The 14,909-nt window shown below is 35.3% G+C and overlaps 1 protein-coding gene across 13 annotated transcripts in view; it reads right to left on the minus strand.

Annotated features, from left to right (window-relative positions):
* IMMP2L (inner mitochondrial membrane peptidase subunit 2) overlaps positions 1–14,909 on the minus strand; it is a 419,562-nt gene that overhangs the window by 354,616 nt on the left and 50,037 nt on the right. The gene's annotated exons all lie outside the window — the stretch shown is intronic.

A 14,909-nucleotide genomic window follows, 5' to 3' on the forward strand; every position in this document is an offset into this window, starting at 1 on the left:
ATATATCACATTGATTGACACACTATGGCAGCATTTCACTTATATTTACAGCTGAGCCATTCACCACCAACTGCAATGTCATTTCCTAAATTTTAGTATCCTGGTAGTTCTACAGGTACAGTGGTATAAAAAGAGTTAAACACACACCTAGGAAAACACAGAGCTGCAGAGATTTGTAATAGAAATTTTAATACTGATATGACTGCAGAATAAATGGGAATACAGGGGAGGAGAAGCAAATAATGAAAAGGAATTACAAAATGCCTATATAAATGGATATATTGGTGAAAATTACATTAATCAGCCTTAAAGGCCCTCCACACACATCTTCATAGCACATGCCAATTAGAAAAACAAGCTAAAGGAACAAGCTAAAAGGGGGAACAGTGTACTGCAGATAAACCTGAAAGGTAAAGAACAGAGATGAATGACCCAGGTAAGGAGACAAGAGATAGTGAGGACATCCTAAGGACTCAGAGAAGGGGCATAGGATGGAAAGACAAAAGATCATAATCACTGTCAGCTCCTTGAAAGGCAAATCCTAAATCAATACATGGTCACCAACCTAAGAAGAAGGAGCAAGGATAATAAGAACTTATAGTCAGAAATTATAGTCAGTGTTACTATAAATATGACTACAGTACAGGTGTACTATAAAAATTGAAAGAGATTTTAAAAATTAAATTATATTTATAGATTAGAATATATTTTCACTGTTTCTATCAGTCAGAGTGACTAATGGCTCATGTATCCACATTCACGATAGTCATCTTTATTTTCTTGTCTCTTTACGGCTGACCTTTTAAAACAGCATATAGTGTATACTCCTTTCAAAGAAGTATACAGATATTGTATGCTGGTGTACAGATTACATATAAATCATATAACTTGATATAAAACCTTCCAGTTGAATTGTGTTGTCCTGAACTTCTATGTTACTGCACTGTATTAATAAGATTACATTTTAAAGAGCTATTAGAATATCTCTGGACAAGTACTCCATTAATTTAAAAGCCTACAATGTTAATGTACGTCTACAGCAAAAGATCAAAGTTTTTATATTATAATTGATTTAAAATTTTAGTTTGAAACTTGGTAGATGGATGGTTGGAAGAAAAGAAAGGAACATAATGCACAGTCAGTCCTGGGGTTTGCTTATGGGTTGGCAGTTGTTACAGTTCCAAAGCAACCCACACCGCCCACTCTCCTTTCAGGCTTTCCATGGGAACTATTTTGCTCTATCCCTCTTTGCAGAGAGTCTGAACTCCCAGGTGGTAACATCCCTATTCACTGAATTAACTAATTTCCAACTTCTCCAATTCCATTCCAGGGCATATCAATGCTTTCAAATGGCTGTGACAGAGAACAGGTATGGATTTAAAACACCATTTTTGTATTTCTAATACAGCAAAAAGAAAAAAGGATCAAGATCACAGATGATATTTAACCTTAACTTTTGCACTTCTTTACAAGTTTGTAGATTCCTTTTCAGCTGACTCACCATGCCATACAGCTCCAGAGAAGACAGACTGCACTTGCCTGTTGCTCTCAAACAGCATTTCCAGTGTACAAATCAGTCTCTCAAAAGATACTTTGTGCTGTTAGCCTGCACTTCATAAAGCTGTTTGATTCCTGTCTCCAGTAGTAGATTTTCAGCAGTACATTTACATTTCAAATCAGGAAGTGAATACAAGCCATTTTCTGACCCTTTTCATTTGCATTTCCTCTGACAGGAATTACCCACTGGAACAAGGGCACCCCATTGAACTCATTGTCTTGCCATGCTATAACGAACAGAATAGCAACAATAATAATTTTTTTTTCCCCACAATACCTGATTAGAAGTAAACACTCCATTCTACAGACAAGTTGTACAAGGATACACTCCTAAACACAAGATTAAATTTTCCTGTCTGGAATGTAACTGTTTTAGTGCATCTGTTGTCCAGCATCTTTAAAACACACAAAATAAAACCCTTTTTTTGCAAATAAGTAAAACAAGGAAGGTATAATTCTTCAAACTATATTTTTTCTCTCCTAAATACTTTAAAATATAAGGGCAGCCATGCTGAACTTGATCCAAGATCTCATCTATCCTTGCATCTCATCTCTGACACTAGTCAGAAAAAGACCTGCCTTCAAAAGTGTTTAAGACAGGAAAAGCCTGTATCATGCTTCCTTCTCCCTTGAGCCCGTATTTCCCCAGCCTCCAACTATTTTTTATCTCAATGAATTTTGTAGCCTGGTGTTGTTTTCCTAGAATTCCAGTTAGTATAAAATATAAACCATGTCTAGTGTTTCATCACACTGATGTTTTGTCACACTTGACTTCATCCTCAATCTCAGAGGATGGAATACTTTCTCTGTCTTAAATCTAACAACCAGCGAAATGAAAAAAAGTAATTTACTGGTGGTGTTTCTGTATATTCTCAACAGCAATTTTCATGTAATGAGAGAAGATTTTAATTGCAAGAATTAACAGCTTTATTTAGCATTAACTTGACATAAAATTAGCAGTTTCCATCTGAAAATAAAATCTGAAGCAGTTCTATCTTTCAATAGTTGATCAAAATAAATGCAAAAATTAAGGAATACTCAAGATTTAATCACCTCTTTGGCACAGCTGACAGTAATTGTAACCATAGCATAAATAATTTGTATACACAGGCATATAAAGAAAGCACTGATGAGACCAACTATAAAAGTATTTTGGTTGCAGTTCATTTAAAGTCAAGTTCAGACTTGACTAGGCTGAAGCATGTTTCAGCCTAGTGAGAATCATTTTATATTTGGACATCAGAAGCATAATCTGTGATCTACTGCTCTGCAATAAACAGATGTTTGAATACACCCTATGCTATGGATAACATTAAATCTGCCTCCTGGGATTTACAGGACATTGGCTCTTAATGAGCAAATTTAATACAGTGGCAAAATGCAGAATGTGTGAGATAATACACAGAAAATAATGCAAAAGTCTATTTTTATCCATACATTTTTAACTGTACTTAATATTTGTTACAGACTAAAACTATACCAAGAAGGAAGTATTACACTGTGTGTCTTACTGTTATGCATTGTAGACCACTAGCTATGTATAAAGCAAAACAATATATGTTGGCTATTCTAAGAGAAATTTTCTTTAGAGAAAAAAAAAAGTAAATTAAGCATGGAATTCACTTTATGGCTATGAAGTTACAATTAAATATAGGTAAGAGGATCATAAATAAGAAAATTAAGTCTTTCAGTAGGAATAGATGAGAAAAAGGTTCTGCTAAGACTGTGTTTTTTAAGAAACTAAGTGAATCTCTGATCATGGAGTAATGTTCACAGTCCACCTGAGTAACTGGCGAGAGACAGGAGAGTCCTGCCTTGTTCGAGGCAGGATAACTTTATTTAAATATGGCAGACTGAAAACTTTTGAAAACATATACAAATATATCAGCACAGCTACAGCAAACAGAAAAAGGATAACTCACAGTAGTTGAGGATGGAAATATTATTTTTGTAGGCATATTAACTGAGTTTGTAGATAACAAAACATTCTGTTAGATAAAATGGCAGTTCTGACAGGTGTGTGCCTGTTCCTTGTTACTCCTCTTGCCAATGTACATGTCTGTCTGTATAAAGCCATCTCCTGGCTCTCTCCTAAGTATTCAGTACAAAATTGTTTTAACTATTTCCATGGAACAAGGCAACTGAAAATCAGATATGGACCATTTCACCCACTCACTCTCTTTGTCACCCAAGGCTGTGTTTTAGCGCCACAAAGAATTTGCAGCTTGTTTACAGACTAAAGAACACATATTAAAATGCTGTTTACTTATTTTCTGACTAAGGGTGAACTATTGCTTCAAGCTGATGGTTCAATCTGCCCTTCTGAACTGCTTTTAACTAACCCTCTAAGGCTTTTACGAGATTTTGGTTCAACCAGAATTGTCATATCAAAGGAGACCTTTAACTTTCATCTGAGGAGAAATGCCAATCATGGGTAATTTCTGACTTGTTAACAAATCTCCAGAGTATTCAAAAAGCTGATAACGCTTCAGGATATTAAGCAGAATCACAGAAGACAAAAATTTTTGTAAAAGGATTAATTGCACATACTAGAATGGAATATAACTTCTATGGAACTTCTATAATGGAATGACTGGCTCCATCACACATCTGTCCTGTTTCTTGTTTCTGTATTTCCAGGTCAGCATATGCCACATCACTTCTCTTGAGAAAAGCTACTTCTCTTAATTCTAATGAATCTCCCATACCCTTAATAAGTATTCCATTCCTGGAGCTATCCCTCAGTCATGTGTATAAATTAATCTCCAAAATTTGCAGCAGATGATTATCCTGGGAGAGCTTCTAAGAAAGGACTTTGCTCTGCCTCCTATTACCCTTAGGTAATACATTATCTATGCACTCTGAGCTTCACCTAAGGCTCCTATTAGTTCTTTGCATTTGCTGTGGATTTATTTTTCAAATACCTAATATAGCTTTTTGATAAAGAAACAGTTAACAATTAACTCTGCAGCAATAAGAAACAAAGCAAAACAAACCAACGAACAAAAACCCACCAAAAAAAAACCACCAACCAGCCAACCCACAACAGAAAACTGTCACAACAGTAATTGTGACTACTGCAAAAGAAGTTTTGTTCTTAGGTACGTTTAGAGAATAATCCATAATTCTATACTTTTTGATGACTTTCTATAATTGAGCTATGACAATTTTAAATGGAGAGGACTACATAATGTAGTCTGTAAAGTTCAGTTTTGAATTGCTACTGCAAACTCAGCTAACATGTATGGTCAAGCACACTAATGTGAAGAGATGCTTTTTGAAGAAGAGGGCTAAATTAACTGAATCCCAGCATAGAACCTAGAGATAATAAGATACTTTGAGAAACCTATTTTCAAGTTTTCTGGATTAAAGTAAGAGGTCAAATAACAGGCCTTAAAGGGCAAGATGTCTACCTAGAAAATAACAGAAATGGAAAACAAAACAAAGTATATCACATCCTGCATTTATTTAAATAATGCAAAAAGACATTAGAAAATGAATACATTCTAGGACTTAGCATATATTACCTTGATATGTCACTGAAAATTACTAAAAGGTGTTTAAACTCTCTGAAAAACTGATTTCTGGCAAAATGGACTAATTTTTAACTCGGTCCTGCACAGAGACTATTTGGGGAATTTCCTTTGAAGAAGCTCTGCCATTTGTTTATAGTATTTTTAGGGAATTCTTCATTTATTTCAGCAAAAACTGACACAGCATGAAGCATCAATTCCTAGTAAACAACAATACAGAACTATCTATCCATAACTGACAGTAAAGCTCAGTCATCCATACTGAATTGTGATGACCATAAGTGCCATTAAAACTTGGTAATTTGTGTAGCTTCTGAGCATGTTTAATTGAAATATTAGAACAGTAAAATGCATTCCCTTTGGATAGAACAACACAAAAAAACAACTTACCTATTTAAGCCCATTTTCTCAAATGTTTTTCAAATACATTTTATGTGTGAGAGAGTTAAACAGTTTAGTACCAGAGGCTCATTTGCACACTTGCACTACAAAATTTAAATCAATTTGCATAATCAAGTCCTACCAAGTGTTTGCCACCAAGATGAATTATGTCTTTTCTTTTCGCTTACCCTTGAGCTGTTGTGAGGAGGAAAACAAACAAATAGTGCTAGATAAAATTTAGAGTTCTGACTACACCACTGAATTAGGAATGACTATAAATACAGCTTACAAAGTCACATTTCTGCATAGCAACGGTTCTGGTAAAATTTATTTAGTGTAAATATGTACCTTAAATGTACAAAGAGTTGTACTTTTCATTTGAAGAGTATCTTGTAGCCAGCATTTAAGTAGCTGTGCCATGCCTAGCCCTAATCCCTTCTCACAGGGTGATTAGTACCAGGCATTCCAGGAAAAAAGCATGAGAAATCTCAGATTAATCCCATTTGATTATTACTGTAGATACTTTCATCACTTTGTCCTATTTTGAACCTTAAGAAATTCCTAGTTTTATTTCAGTACTGATTGTTCAAATGTTTTGATATATGTCTCCCAAAAATATATATCCTGATAAAGTTACACAGTCTATCCTAAGTTTTCATAATAAATAAAAGAAATGAAAGCTTAAGATAGTATTGTTAAGCTCATTATCAACAGTTTCATTCAGGGTATTCTAACCAAACATTTTTGAGAGAGATGAAACTCATGAAATTTTTGGCCCCTTTTTGCACACACAGATGATACAACCTACACAGATGATATAACCTACCCCGCCTCCTTTTTTTCAGCAGATAACTTTATTCTTCAACTTCTATTTTTCCAGATGTCTTTAAGGTGTTTTAATAATCACTTTACCTTTTACTTTCTTGTAATGGTGACACAGAGAGCAGAAATTTTCATAATGAAAATGAGTACTACCCATGACCGTAAAAAGCATGTAAAATGTCATCTCTTTCCCAAGGAATCACCATGGGCACTAGGAAATTATAATAATTGTTACTGGCCATGAGACAGAGTGATTAGTTATGAACCAAGAAGAAGAGAGCTAAGTGTATCAGCTCTTCAGTTCATGAATATATAAAAAAAAAAGAAAGGAAAAAAAATTAGTCTTCACAAAAGATAAGAAAAACAAGGCAAAAAAAAAAACTGTTGAAAAAAAAAGAAGTTTTCTGATGAGAAGTTTCAAAAACTGAATGCAACATGATACAGAAGTTGAAATCAAATTCAGTAAGTCTAAAGTAAAAAGTACAGAGAGAGCAGAAACCTTGACATTACATTACAAGAAATACATTGCAAAAGATCAACTTTTTCTTATAAATTGATGATAAAACAGTAAAATAAATACATCAGCTGGGAAGAAAAATCTATAAGATAGTAAGATTCAAATATCAGAGATAGAGTTTCCAACCTTCCTGAAATTAATACTTTACTAAAAACATTAAATATCTGTATGTATTTTGTTAGTGTAGTTCTCATTTCTCTGTTAATAGTAGGGAAAAATTATCATTTGTTATTTAATACCCTGTAAATCATAAAAGCTCAAAGAAAAATGGGTTTCTAATTGGGAAATACAGTAAGATGAGGTTTTTAAAGGAAAAAAACTTTCAAAAACTTTACTGGCAACATAAATCAGGGTGGAAATTTTTAGCCACTGAGTCATGTGAACCATGTCTAAACTGCAGGACATATTCTCCAGGAGAAAGATTAAATACTAATCCAAGTTAATCACAAAGAGAGATTTCTGGAAGATAATCCATTGCATTTCTTGTAATTAATATTAAAAAATCTCAAGCAAGAAATCCAGTATCAACTATACCAAAACATTTTGTCAGTACACTTGTCGTACCAATGTCTAGCAGAGCTATGGAGTAAAATTTAAACCTAAAAGAATATATCAAGCTGAAGATTTCACTGCAAAATTAAAATAATTTCCTACTGTGTTGGAAAAGTCTAAACAGAAATGTGTATGTGCAGGAAACTCCAGAGTCTCTGCAAGCACCAATACTCCTTGTATACTCCATGTACACACATTTGCGTACATGAATGCTAAGTGCCAAAATCCATTGACTTGTACTGTCATTTCAAGAACAGACTAACCTAACATCACCCAGCCCAGCATCAAATGAAGACAGTATTCTCCTCATCCTGCAACCCCTTGAACCTTTTTATCTTGAACATCCCATTCCATCCCATCCCATCCCATTCCAGAGCATTTGTAGAGCTCCCCAAAACCTGAATTTATCTGGTTTCCAATGTTCTCCAAGAACAAACAAAACCAACAAAGAACACAAAATAGAAGAAAGCATTCCAAATGGCTGCCAGTTAACCAGTTCAGTATAATTTACTGGGTGGGTTTCATGTGCAGTGAGCCAAGGAGGACAGATGCCTCTTGCAACTGCAGTGTTGAATGTTTGGGAAACTGCAGCATTATAAGTAACAAGCCACAGAGCTGACTCTTCTGGAAAGTACAGATCTACTGCACAGATATGGCATGGCAGTGTATCATGTGCTAGCACTTCCTGCTTCACTCACCACTGTCTACATAACTATAAGTTCTTGAAACAAAAAAAAAAAAATTATTCTGAATAAAAATTATTTGAAGGTAAGTGGAGGTAAGTGGATGAATTTTAGGGTATTTTAACTGAAAACAAAACATGTTGTAGATAGTTTTGGATTAAAAAAAACAGGATATCCATATTTATACACAAAAATACTTGGAACTGTGCAAAGTAAGGAAGCTGGTTTTATTGATGTTGTAAATAAACAATTTTCAAAAATGGCATGGAGGTCTTGCAGATAAAGCAAGAAAACAGAAGGCTATGTAGTTTTCTCCACCCTCAACATGTAAAAGCAAAAAAAAAAAAAAAAAAAGTGAAGAATTTACCATGAATTCTCTCATTAAAATTAAAATCCTGGTCAATCCTGGAACCATGTTTAGTATACAAAGATATAAAAAATATTAGAAATACATATTTTCCCCACCACTCAACAGTCATTACATTTGATATAATTCCCATTCCTTTGCACTTCACATTCTGAAGTAATATTCCTTTTGTTGCTCTTTGAGCTCTATTGATAGAAACGAAAATTGTTTGATTAAGTAACCACAGATGTTCTCTCTTCAACTTGAGGTCTGGTCATTTTGGATTACAGCTGCATAAACAGGAAGTGTTATAGAAAACTCAAACAATCCCTCTTGAAACAAAGCTGTCAGAATACATTTAAGTTAGCTACTTTTGCAGTACTCTAATACAAGCAGAAGGTTTAACATCCTCTCTGAAAGACAAATTCAATTACATACTACAGGACTTTTCAACAAAAGAATAATGATATTTGGCACAGGCATTTTTTGAGAGAAGGACTAGGACACTTCAGATGAGTTCAGAAAGCCATTTTCAGCTGTCGACATGTAAGCATCCATTTGCTTTCTAGCCTCTACTGATGGTTTTAACTAAACCTCTGCTGTGCATCACAGGACTTTAAACAACTGACATCCTAGATACCCCCAAGTGGGCACTTAAATGTAACCATCAATCTCTCAATACAATTCTAATCTTTAATTACAGAACAAAACCAGGTTTTGCCTAAACTACAAATGATTGCCAGCACCAGTAGTAACTCTGAGATAAAATTCTTAAAAGAAATACTTGATGGTTTCTTTGAAGTTAGTCTAGGAATTTTCTATGATGTAAAAGATGGACTACTACCAGAAAAGTCTGATTTTCCTCACTTTAATTAGTTCTCTTGACTCTCAATATCACTGTCATAGTATAACAGACACTTCAGTGAAATCATCTGAATGATTAAATCAACTCACCATAGAAATTAGAGAAGCCTAGAGACCAGTTCCAGAAGCAACATGCTAAATAATTTTATTTTACTAGCAGATACAATTAACAATAATGCAGGAACAAGTATTCAGAATATAAAGAAACAAACCCAGGCAATTATAGAAGCTGACATTCATCTCATAGTAAAGCAGATGACTATGTTAAAAAAAAAAAACAACCTATATTTGAGGAAGGCTTTATATGAAGGCACTTCTACCTATTTGTTGTACTCTACTTTGCCTAAGTAGGCTTTTTTATAATCAGTCTTCATAAAAGCTACCTGCATTTCTCCCCACATTCCTGCCCCGTTAACTCAATTATCACCTTAAACTTGTGTCACATTAAAATGATGTTGCCAATGTAAAAGTATGAGATGACTGTAATGTATCTTATAATATATTTGTCATATATTCAGCTCAGAAAGCTCTTGCACCATTTCACTATAGCCAGTGTTTGCTTTCTCATGAAGAAATTATGTTCTAAAAATATCTTCCAAAATATCTTGCACTACTAATACATTTACTACTTAAAAGAAAATAAGCAAACTGTTTTGTTAACTCCTAGCCTTATTTTTGCTAACTTTGTCTTATTTCAGACTTATTTCCTCTCAGACTGAGGAAACTATTTTTAGGCTTTTCACCCAATATGAAAGTTTAATATTGACAATATTCAAAGTGCTAGGTCAACTCTCAAGAAGGCTGTAGAAAATTTCTCTTAAAGTTAATAGAAGACAACAAAAAGCTTAAACAGCTGACAATTAGGGTCAAAATTAATGCAGATATCAATGTTTATAGCATTCTGACACCGACAAGTCAACAGCCAAACTATTTAACTAATAAGGAAGTGAAAAAATTATCTTGTAAAGCATTCAGTTCATATAAACTTCCAGGCACTAATCTGCATATATCCCAGCACTAGTGTCTCCCACACTGGTTTTTCTCACCCTTCCATGATTCTCAGTAATAGGAACAACAACATACTGCATGAAGGCCTGGGCAATAAAAGGAAGGCAGGTGAACTCTGGAGAATATCTTTAATATCTTTGACAGCTGGAAGAGGTCATTCAGTAGAGTGATTTTAATTCCACAGAAATATAATTTTCTAGGAAACAAAGGTCATAGTAATATCACCAAATCAGCTAGGTTGGGAAAGACCTTAGAGATCATCTAAGTCCAACTTACAACCTAACACCAAGGTGTCAACTAGACTGTGGCACTGAGTGCTATGTCCAATCTTTAAGAATACCTCCAGGAATGGTGATGACACCACCTCCCTGGGCAGCCCATTCCAATGCCCAATCACCCTTTCTGTGAAGAACTTCTTCCTAATGTCCAATCTAAACCTCCCCTCACAAAGCTTAAGACTACATCCTCTTGTCCTATCATTGGTTGTCTGTGAGAAGAGACTGACCACCACCTGGCTAAAGCCTCCTTTCAGGCAGTTGTAGAGCGTGATAAGGTCTCCCCTGAGCTTCCTCTTCTCCAGGATAAACAAATCCAGCTCACTCCATCGTTCCTTACAGGACTTGTGTTCTAAGCCCCTCATCAGCCTTGTTGCCCTCCTCTGTTTATGCTCCAGCATCTCAATATCCTTCCTAAACTGAGGGGACACAGCACTCAAGGTGTGGCCTCACCAGTGCCAAGTACAGGAGAAGAATGACTTCACTGGTCCTGCTGGTCACACTATTCCTGATACAGGCCAGGATGCCATTGTCCTTCTTGGCCACCTGTGCTCAGCTGTCTCATGTGTCCATCAGTACCACCAGGTCCTTTTCTGCCTGGCTGCTGTCCAGCCACTGTCCCCAACCTGTTGCACTGCAGGGGGTTGTTGTGGCCAAAATGTAGGATCCAGCACTTTGAGAAATAATAGCCAGCACCCTCACTCACACTAGAACAGAGTTGGAGATTGCTTCATCATTGTCCAGCTTTCAACCCGCAAATGACAGCAGAAACATAATGGGGTTTCTGCTCAGTTTTTGGACTAAGCACATAGTTCCCACCAAGCCCTTTTCCTAAAAATAACTAACTCTGCAGGCCTCAGAAGAAGAGACAACTGAAAACGTTTTCCTTAGCAGATTCCTATGAAAGGGTTTTTGAAAAGAAAGATGGCAGACAGAACACATAGCAGCTGACCCAGGAGTTTGTTGTAATAGCTCAATATGGAAAAATCCAATAAGGGCAGAAAGAGGGAAGCTAAAGCACAGAAGCAAGAAATTTACATCTTCCATACATTACTAAAAAAAAATCTAAGTTATTAGAAGTTAATTAAAGCCTTTTTCTACAAACTGCTAATGTTTTATAAAATTGAAATTGTTCATTCCCTTCCTCTATGTGTTATTATGTGTGTGGGGTCCCCCAAAGTGGGATGAACCTTCCAATGAAGGTTTAGAGACTAGGAAGTCCGAGCAAGACCAAGACCTCATCACTAAGCCCCTCTTAAATGAGGCATAAGATACAGATATTTATACACTCTTGAATAAAAGGGAGGAGGAAATTTACTAAGGCAAGCATCACATTTGAAAATATCAAAATGTTTGGAAGCTGCAGTCTGATAATCATAGAATAATCCTGAGTTGGAAGGGACCCACAAGGATCATCAAAGTTCAACTCCTGGCCCTGCACAGGACTGCCACAATAATCACACCATGTACCTAAGGATATTGTCCAAACACTTCTTGAATTCTGTCAGGCTGGTGCTGCAACCACTTCCCTGTGGAGCCTGTTCTAGTGCCCAACAACCCTCTGGGTTTCCTGATATCTAAACTAAACCTCCACTGACACTATATGAATAAATGAGGTAGAGAAATACAGATCTCAGGCAACAAAGCACATGAAACTGAGAGGTGAGTGAAAAGGTTTTATAAATTTAAACTCAAGAAACAAGATTACAGACCATGAAAACAAAACACAAAAATAGCTGTAGACAACTTTCAAGTTTTAAGACTCTAAATAGAGTCAAAGACTGAAAATGGATGTCACCTGCAGAGAATTCTGTTCTTTATGCTGTTTTTTTCTGAAACTGTCTGAAAAAAAGAAGCAGGAAACAGTCAAAATATGCAGGATGTCTGACCCCACTGTGTACAGTAGGACCAAAATAAGAAAACAGTAGTGAAACACAAAAGAGGACAGTACATTTAGTAAAACACAATGACAGGTCTCATCTGCTCAAATTTCAAGCCCACACTAGATGCGTCACTGAAAAATTTTCTAAGTATGGGACACTCTGTGGACAAAAAATACTATTCTATGAAATAATTTGAGGTGTCCTATACCTGATGAGTAGGTGAAAGGAGAGAAATTAGTAGGTACCTGAAAAGGTAAGCTAAGAATTTCCAGGGTATAAACTTTTATTAGCCTATTTTCTCATTTTTTCTCATTCAAATAAGGTTTTTGAGAAGTATATGTGTATAACAAATCTAGAGATTCATGTATACTTTCTTCCTACCTGTTTAATATTCCTTTGTATATAGCCAAGGCATAGCCTTATGAACTAATTACTAAGTCTTCTCTACATACACCTTAGGAATCATTACAGTAAGCAATGAAAACCTTAATAGAAACTCTGCATTTGGCTTATTCACAATTTATCACTAAGAAACAATATGTGTAATGGGAAGGGTTTAGTCATTGCCTTTTATCATCAGTACAGGTTCTATTCTCACAGCTCCATTATTCTTTTTTTTCCCTCTTTTTACTATGCTTTCTCACCTTCCATTTTTATTGTCCATCTGCTTCTCCTTTCCCTTGCATAACTTCCCATCTTCCTCATTTGCAGTAACACAAAGCAGAAATCTATTTTCTTATAGACCTCTACAAAGATATTAAGCCATTCCAGCAGGCAAAAGAAATCAATACTGCAGTAGAAGTAGAATGCTTAAAATACAAATATGAATGAACACAGAAATATTGACAGAAACTAGGAGTCAGCACCTCCTAGTGAACCTCTGCAGCCTTGCTTCATTTTCCCTATTTTTATTATTATATTATTTAGATTTATTTGATTTATAAAGTCGACAGACACCAAAGAATTGACTATTAATGCTGCAAAATTATTAACAGATCAACTTTTACAGAAATGCATGTATTGTATCATTTCTTGATCTTCTTACATAAGGAAATAAAATATCAATATCTGGAAAAGGAAAATGGGGGGATGGGGAAAAGGGGACAATATAAAAAGACATCCCTGGGAAGATGTTCAAGGTCATGTTGAACATGGGGCATTGAGCAACCAGATCTAGTGGAAGGTGGCCCTGCCTACTGCAGTGGGGTTGGAACTAGGTAATCTTTCAAGTCCCTTTCAGTCTGAAACTTTCCATGATTTTAGGATGGTAATATAAGCTTGAAATAAAGCAAGAAAAAAAATCATCTCACTCTGCTCCTTTTCCTCACTTATCTGTCCTATATATGTGTTCCACAGATTGAACAGACCTGACCCATTGCATGAAACTCAAACCAATGTATCAACAAAAATAACTGTAGATTGTTCTTCTGAAATGGAAATTTTTGCCAACCTGTTAACCCAATCACCTCGGACTAAGCAGACTAAACACTTAATTATTAAAAGGTAACACAACAGCAGATGATCTATACACTATTACAGTTGTTTGTAAACTGGTATATAGCTCAAATCTGTGCAAATATAATGTGCAATAAAATTGATCACAACAGACTCAAAGGTCATGTTCTAGCAAAACTGCCAGACGAGGTCATCTGCTCTCTTTAAAATTTTCATCCCTTCTCTTTAAAATTAAATGAGGGCTAAAAGCATTTCTGATTCTATTCTCCCACTAATACTCCCTCATTAGATTTAATTACTTACATTCTACATAGTTACATTATTCCTACAAACAGTCAAGCCTACTCAAAGTTACTGTTCCAAAAATGACTAGAAGCTATGATCCAGGAGAGATGCCTGTTTTTTCTTTACTACACACCAGCACTTCAAATGTTCCTTCCTTGTGTACCTTATCATGAAATAAATCAACAAGTCCCTTCAAGTTAATATGTTATTCTCACATTTTCATTATTTTTTTCTGAAATGCCTAATCTGTTTTCCATGTAACTATGTGGAATTTGTATTACAACTGCCTACATACAGCTCACTCCTATTTTCTAACCAGTAACAGAATTCATTGTTTTGTTTTAAAAAATTTATTCATGGTGCAATTATTATCCATCAGAATGACTTGCAGTTATTCACTGCAAGTTTGTCTGCTTGTATGGTATTCTACATGTCAAATTCATCATGCTTAACTTCACCAATCTGAAACATAGGTTTGTCTAGTCTAATCATCCAGATCCTCTATCCAATTCATTTGAACAGACAAGCATGAAAAGAAGACAATTCATTCCATCTATATCAGATGTCCTTTAAAATGGGATAAACTGCTCTCCTGGGGTGCCTGCTTGCCCAGTTAATTATAAAGGAAGTCTAACTGACTATGTTCTATTAAAAATCTCATTTTGAGACAGATACATTTAAATAAGACATAATCCAGCCATGACATGGCCACAGGATCATTTCTGATAGTACAGTTACATCACCTCTG

Source organism: Vidua chalybeata, chromosome 5 (assembly GCF_026979565.1).
Source record: "Vidua chalybeata isolate OUT-0048 chromosome 5, bVidCha1 merged haplotype, whole genome shotgun sequence".
Lineage (NCBI taxonomy): Eukaryota > Metazoa > Chordata > Aves > Passeriformes > Viduidae > Vidua > Vidua chalybeata.